The 7704-nt window shown below is 39.0% G+C and overlaps 1 protein-coding gene across 1 annotated transcript in view; it reads right to left on the bottom strand.

Annotated features, from left to right (window-relative positions):
* The window catches only part of LOC118334439 (contactin-associated protein-like 4), a 65417-nt gene that overhangs the window by 16747 nt on the left and 40966 nt on the right, over positions 1-7704 (bottom strand). The gene's annotated exons all lie outside the window — the stretch shown is intronic.

The raw sequence follows: 7704 nt of genomic DNA on the forward strand, positions 1-7704 counted from the left end.
TTAAATTATTGAAACGATGGTTTATGTATATGTGCAGAGAGTATCGCCATGGACAACAAGAGCAAGATGGTCTGGCGTAAGAAGAACGAGGGAGGCTATGTTGCACCGGATCTGCCAGCAATGTTGGAGAAATTTTAAAGGGTGGAGCTTGACGGATTTGACAGACGATGTTCGTGTGGCTGGAAACACCCACACTTGAATCAAGCATTACAGAGCCACGGCACACTGAAATTTTTGAAGCAATAAGACCAATCTTGCGTCAGGTTGTCGGCGTGACTCACGGGTGGTCCGGCCTGATCGGGACTGCAAAACATTGCAGAGGATTGACAATTGAGACGGGTAGTTTTAGTTTTTTGGCAGATCAGCCATTCACCCATGAAGTACACCTGTAAGTATCCCACGGTCTTTAAAGAAAAAACATTTTTGACAAGCGTTTGTACGGAAGCTGGAATGGCCTGGATTTTTTTTTTACGTTCTATGTTATTAGTGTAATAACGGGCGGGCGCTTGTATCCAATTTCGTTATGTCAACATAGACATACAGATCTGTTTTTTCTTGGATATAATCTTAATTATATGTGTTCTCTTGATTTCCCTAAAGAGCTTGTCACAACAACTTCAGTTCCAGTACACAGTAAGTGTATTTTACCGTTTAGCCTACAGCTACTGCAGTGGCTTACCGTTCGTGACAACTCTTTTCAATTTTGTTATTCGAGATAACAAAATTTTGTTTTTTCTCGTTTACGATTATTATTTATTTTTCGTTTATCTTTTCGATCATAACAATAGATCTTGTTATATCTGATACCATTATTGTTTAAGGTGTTGTTATTTCACATACTCATAGTCGTTTAATTTTCTCGTAGCCTTGGCTGTAGGCCTGTAGCCGACGTGCTAATCTGTGACGAAGCCTTGTTTGTGGCACGCATTGTTTATTTATATTATTAATTAGACGTTAACCTTTTAATTAATTATTTCGTTTATTCGACCGACATTATAGTTAATTCTTGTCTTATGTCGTAGCTTACGAAATATTAATTCGTATATATCCACCTGTTGATACCAATACTTTTGTTATCTCGGATAATGAATTATAAAGTCGTGTTTCGAGATAACAGTGCATAAAAAATAAAAAAATCCATGGCCGTTCTCGGCTTCCGTAGTTTGCAGTGAATTTGTGCCAGTAATGTTTGCACAGACGTAGAAAGGTAAAGAAGCATAAAAAATGCAGTCATTACCTGGGAGGCACAAAACCAGAGGGACTAAAGCAGGTAGGTGTGTGCAGGGAGGAGATTGGTCAGGTGTTGAGAACAATAGCGTGGGCAGGTGAGGAGCGGCAGGGTCTGGAATTAGAGCTTAGGTCAGTAAAACATGGCAGCTGGAAGAAACAGAACAAATGGAGTCAGACGAAAAACAATGACGCCCCACAAACTGTATCAACATCTCTGCGGAAGTGCAGGTTGTTTGCATGATTAATCCACCAAAGCTCCACTCAAACTTTCATTTTTTATGTGAACTCACGGGAGCGGTAACAGGTGATGCTAACAGAACTCGCTGCCTGAGAGTCTCAGATGTGCGCAGCATGTGGCCAGATTAGTTCACCGTCTGCATCATGATGCCATCTTTCAAGGGGCCCTTCGGCGGCAGGTGTGGCCCCCGAAACAGCTGCTTATGTTGCTTAATGGGCCAGGCCGGCTTTGGCGCTCATGCAAATCTCCCCCGATGAATAAAAAGGGAAGAAAACAGCTGACTGCTCTTTGAAAGTCACCGTCATCTTCTCGGATCAAGCTGCAGGACAAACTCCATCAAGCACAGAAACACACCAGGTATCTGTTTCTGATGAGGATTTTCTACTCTGTTGTGTTTTGCTTTGTGAAACCTGAGGGGGATTACATAGATGTTGTTGCATCTCTGCAGATGTTCCCGATTCTTCTGTACTTTCTAAACCCAATATTCCCCCAATTTATGATCCTGCAGTCACTTTTCTGTTTATACCAAAACCCCGAGGAGCATTAAGCCGTGCCAACTCTTATCAAAACTCCCAAGACTGGGGCTGAAAACAGCAGTCAAACTGCAGCAGGCCTGTTGAACAAGGAGGCACAGTGAGGGTTGATGTAACACGCTGCTTTATCGTGTGGGTGTGTGTTCAGTCGAACCGTGACTGAACATGAAAAGCCCACAGCAAAAACAGGTTGTTGTTTTCCCTCCCAGTTGAGTCTCCAGAGATCTTCTGCACCTTTCAAACAAAACAACCCCGAACAGACGAAAGTAGTCGAGAGCAAAGAGTGGCATAAACAACAATCAAATTAATATTGAGGCAAAACCAGGCTAAATTATTAATTACTGAGTGATGAAAAACATGAGGAGAAGCTCGTGTAACAGAGCTCCTCACACAGCCATTAAATGTTAATAGGATTTACTACTCTTATGTTATATTATATATTAGTAGCTAAGGAGGCCTAAGACAAACTTACTCGTAGTTCAGTGCTTAGTTCCAGTGAGAAACATTTAGGAGGATTTATATATAATATGATATTCATATGTATGTTTTAACTAGTGTATCATTACCTCAAAATAATACATACATCCTCAAAAGACTTAATATAAAAAAGGGCTGAGTTCTTACTGCATTTGCTTCATGTTATCTCCTCTCGATCTCTACACCTCTCCTGTCTCACTCTGCTGTCACTATCCAAATAAAGCAAAATGCTAACAAAAAATAATTTAGAAAAAAAAGGAACACAGGTTTTGTTATTTCATAGAAACAGGACAGACTGTACCCAAACGCCAAGCAATGATAACATGAAGGACAAGAAACAGCAAAAACGGCTCTCCCACAGGCTGAGACGGAGATCAACCTTGAGCATAACAATGTTATTCTGTGAGAACCCAATGGGACTGAAGTTGTCCATGAACTTAACAAAAGATTGAAAACTTGTGAACAGATGAGTTCAGACTCCATTTCAGACTTATTTGACTAAACCTGTCTCCCTTACAAACCAGCACAATACGTTTTTATACAGTGTTTGACAGGTCAGTTGTTTCATAATCTGGTGATTGGTATAGACAGAGAGTCTCCATTCGGCCTTGCTTCAGAAGGGACGGGACAGACAGGTACTGACGGTTTTTCTCTGCTCAGTTGGTGTACAAGCTGACGCAACTATTTCAGCTGTTGCTTGGCACTAACTTCATCTTTCAGGCAGATACAGAAACAACCGTCAGTCCAAGACCAAACCAAACCAAAGTTCACATGCAAAGATCTTCCGTGACACCAAAGCCTAAATTCTGACACTTCTGCAGCACAAATTCATGACGCAATAGAAGAAAGCAGGAAAAGAAAAGGCATCAGTCGTTTCAGCAAAGACATGTTTATGTTCAAGAGACAAAGCAAAAGGAGGAAGTGACGTTGTTATAGATCCACATAGTCCACAGAGGGAGAACGTCAGGTTGTTGTTCCCTAACTTTATGCTCTAAGTAGCAATCTGAACCTAAACCATGATGTGTACAAGTTGTTTTTATGCCTAAACCTATAACTTTAACCATATCAGTGTCAGATCAGGAAGGCAAATATAAAGTAGCTGTAGCTTTGTTTTAAAGGGGTCACAAGCTAAAAACATTTGGAACCACTGAGGTAGGTGATGCCTGTTTGATGTACCTGAACACAGACGCCATTCACCTGCTTTGTAGGATTTCCTCTATGTTTCTTTATTTTTTTATTGATCAAATATTTTGCCCCTGAGATACTTGTTTTCTAAATCATCTTCTTACTATGACTGATGGGATCAGAATTGAGTAACATTTTCTTATTTTTTGCTTATTTAGCATGAATGTTCAAGAAGTATTTCAGATTTCAAACAAGTATTTATTGACGTTATGGAACAACAACAAATGGGAAATAAAATTTTCTTTATTTTTCTCCTGGATTTCATCAAGAGTTCTGGTGCAAAATATCAAGTTAATGCTCACTTATAACAAAATAGTGTTTTGAAGATTTTTTCACAATCAGTACATGTAGTTGAACACATCTCCCAACCATAATCACTGTAAGTTCAATACAGTCAATATGTGGTTAATGTAGCTCTACTGACCTATTGGATATTTATTTCTTATTCCATATCCGTCAGTATGAGCTGTACGGATCTTCGGATGTACTGTATGTTGTTTATTGTGTCTCAGCAGCGTCAACCAGAAGACAAACTCTTGCACATTTGTTTAGACGTGATGACCAAAGTGATTGTGACTGTGGTTCATCGTCCCACTCAGGAGAACACGGAGCTCATTCTTCATTCGGCCACTTCAGTCCGAAAAGGAAAAAAAAACAGCCCTTCCCTGATTTACTGAAATCTATCTTTGTCTCGTGCAGTTCAAAGTCTTGTAAACTAATAATACATCACTGTGCTTTGACCTTGGGGCATAAACAGCAGCACCGATCTGTTACAGAGATACAGAGTGAGTAATGGCACAGAGCTGCGTGGACGACCTTTAACACCCGGCCTCAATGGCTCGCTGCCCGCTGTCAATCAGTCAGATGGAGCTGTGACTAAACTAGACTCACTGATGGATACAGAGAGAGGGTTTAATATGCAGGAACATTATGCTAAATGCGGTGAATACAATTATGATGATACATCTGATTAGGTGATCCACCCACACTGTTTCTTTTACATATAATGTAGATGGTTTCCATCTCTGATGCTCTGATACGACGGGTTTTAAGTTGCTCTGAAGCCACCAAGACAGATTCCTTCACATTTGCTGTGTGCAGTGAATTAATCATCCTGACTATAACTCTCCATTAGTGAGCGTTGCAGCACATGATAAATATGGATATAAATACAAATCTGAAAATAAAAACGCAGTGTAGGTGGAGATAATTGCAAAGCAGAGACTGTAAGCAGTAAACTATAGAGCTTTGATTACCGAACGCAGTAAATACAAACTCCACCTACAGCATAAATAACAGGTGATATATTATAATCTTTATTTTTCAAGACATTCATGTAATAAAGTGTTCCCACAATCTGAAGAGCGGGACTAACCAAGAGGCTGCAGGATAAAACTGAAGGGTCGCAAGATGATTAATAAGTTAGGTATTTATGATGAAAATATGAAATAAATGTTTTGTCTCATCTCAGATTTTTGTATGCTTCTACATCACTAAAAACTTCAAATAAACAATCACTGTTTTCTTATTGAACTGTTCTCAGCTCATAAACATCGCAAATACTACTATAAATACTATAAAGGATCACAAGCCAAGGTTGGGAATCTGTTAGGGATGCACAATAATTATCTGGGCTGATAAATTATCGGTCCTATGGTATATTCAATCTTATCTGTACTGGCCATGGGAAGCAGGTAATTAACGTTTATTGTATTGGCAGAATAAATCAACAAACAATCACTGACATTATTTATTTAGATGGTGAGAGAACAAGATGTTGATTTCTTTGGTGGATTTATGCTGTTTGCCACATTTGCCAAATACAGTATTGACACATTTATACAAATAAATGGTGTTAAGTGAGATACGTACATCAAGAACAATAAATCCAATCCACGTTCAGTAAAAAGTCTGAATGAGTGCTGCTCAGGGTGAAAAAGGTGCCCCGGTGCTCTTTAGTTTACATGGGGATCCCACTAGTTTATCATTTTTGAGGATTGACCCGCTCAACTGCCTCAGATTTTCTTCACCAGTTCTAAATCCAATCCGCTGTTTTATTTCACGAGACATCCATCTATCTGTGCCCAAGTTTTTGGCCTCTCTTTCAATAAAGTTGGCACACAGCGAGCTCATGTTTACAAGCTCAGCCTGTCTGTGAAGATTTAAACTCAAAGATACAAAAGGAACAAGAAGGGGGAAAAGATTAACACTGGTGATTTGAGCTTTCTCTGGATGGAGCATTCAATCACAGCTGTTTGCTTTTTCTCTCTTAAGTTTCAATTTGTCACTCGGTGTGTGGAGAAGATTTCTCACTAATATCCACAAACTGACTCCTGAATCTCAATGAGGGTAAAGGTAAAGGTCTCAGTTAGTGGGGATTGGATGCCTCTGTGATATAGGCTGTTTTCTTGTATTATTTTCTACTGATTGATAAAACAATTTAGCATCTGGCCCAGTGCAGCATTAAACATGCTCTATACTTTCCTGTAAGTCAATTTCATTTGTACTGCCTTTAATCAAGGCTGCAGTCTCAGCGGGCCTCACAACGCCTACATAGTGAAACGATAAATGAAAAGAAGGATAGCAATGCTTTCTAAAACCAAAATCTGCCCGGTGGGGAAATTAAACTGCAGCTGTCAGCTCTAAGTCAGCTCTGCTGCTCCCTGTGTGAACAAACACATAAATACAAAAAAGCTATGTTAGGTTAAAAAGATCTATTTGGAAAATACATTATTCATGTTCCTTTTAGTAGACGTTTAACTGGCTTTAGATTATAGCCAGAAAACATTTATCTTGCCTTGTTGTTGGGTGAATACATTTCCCTTTTTAAAGCATCTGCAGGGCTGGTAAGGACACCGATGATTCCTGCAACACTTGACCATAATCTACTTTACTCTGCTGTTGGTTTGACATATAAATCCCACTGTCACAAAAAAAAGTGTTTTTATTTTTATTTGTGGTCATATGTATAGAGTTTATTTCCTGTGTAGTTTAGCTTAATAAAACTGTTTTCTGAGCCTCTTATCAGGCACCAGAACACACAACAGATGTCACAGTAATGCCGTCTATCGACACCCTGCCAGGCGACTGTCAAAGCATCTTTGTTCCTCTGCCTGTCACCTAGATTAAAGCTAAATTGAAGCTAAATTGATCAATATGTGCCGCTGCTAAGCGTCATTTCACATCGACTCAGTGTAACTCGTTTAATCGCATGAAATTGGTGTGCAAAAAAATAAAATAAAAGTTGATAAAGTTGGAGAGACAGACTGACAATGACTGCGAAAATATAGCAGCAAATTGAAGAGGGAAAGAAAAACAGAGACAGTAATTTGAGAAAGAATGAGATGGAGGCCCCCGCTGAGCAGAAAATAGCTTTACCATCTCGGTGTGTGAGATAACAACAAGAAGGAGGCTTCTGTAAATGTCAGCCTGTAGTCGTGTGTAATAGGATGTGTGCCACGGGGTAAATGAGAGACTTTTGCACAAGAAAGCCTCATGATATCGTCTATAATGGGACAGCTTAGGTGATACCTGGAGGGAAATGGATGCTTCTTACTGGGATGATTATATATGATTGAAAACACGGGCAATTTTCATAAACATCTTAAAAAGTTGAAACTGAGTTGGGCATGTTGCATCGCTTCGACAGAATCCAAGTCATTTAGGGTGATCATGAGAAAATTGGCATTTAGGCATCTGGAGGCATCTTTTCTAAATGACATTACATTATAACAGAGATGATGCTTTAAATGAACTGAGGCTGCAAACTAGAAACTGGTGTGTCTTACAGCAGAGTGGCGGTTTCTCTCAGCTGAGGTTTGCTTCATGTAGTATCAGTCTCTGCATAAAACTGAACAACTCTTTTACATTTAGTTTCAAATGAAACCAATCTTTTGTGTAGCCAAAACTAACAAACGGTAGTAGGAACTTAGATGTTGTCTAAAAACTGAAGTTTAACTTATTACACTATTAGAAATGTATTATTATTATTATTATTATTATTATTATTATTATTATTATTATTATTATTAGAAAAGAAAA

This window comes from Morone saxatilis, unplaced genomic scaffold (genome assembly GCF_004916995.1).
Source record: "Morone saxatilis isolate NCDOM2014 unplaced genomic scaffold, NCSU_SB_2.0 Contig23, whole genome shotgun sequence".
Lineage (NCBI taxonomy): Eukaryota > Metazoa > Chordata > Actinopteri > Moronidae > Morone > Morone saxatilis.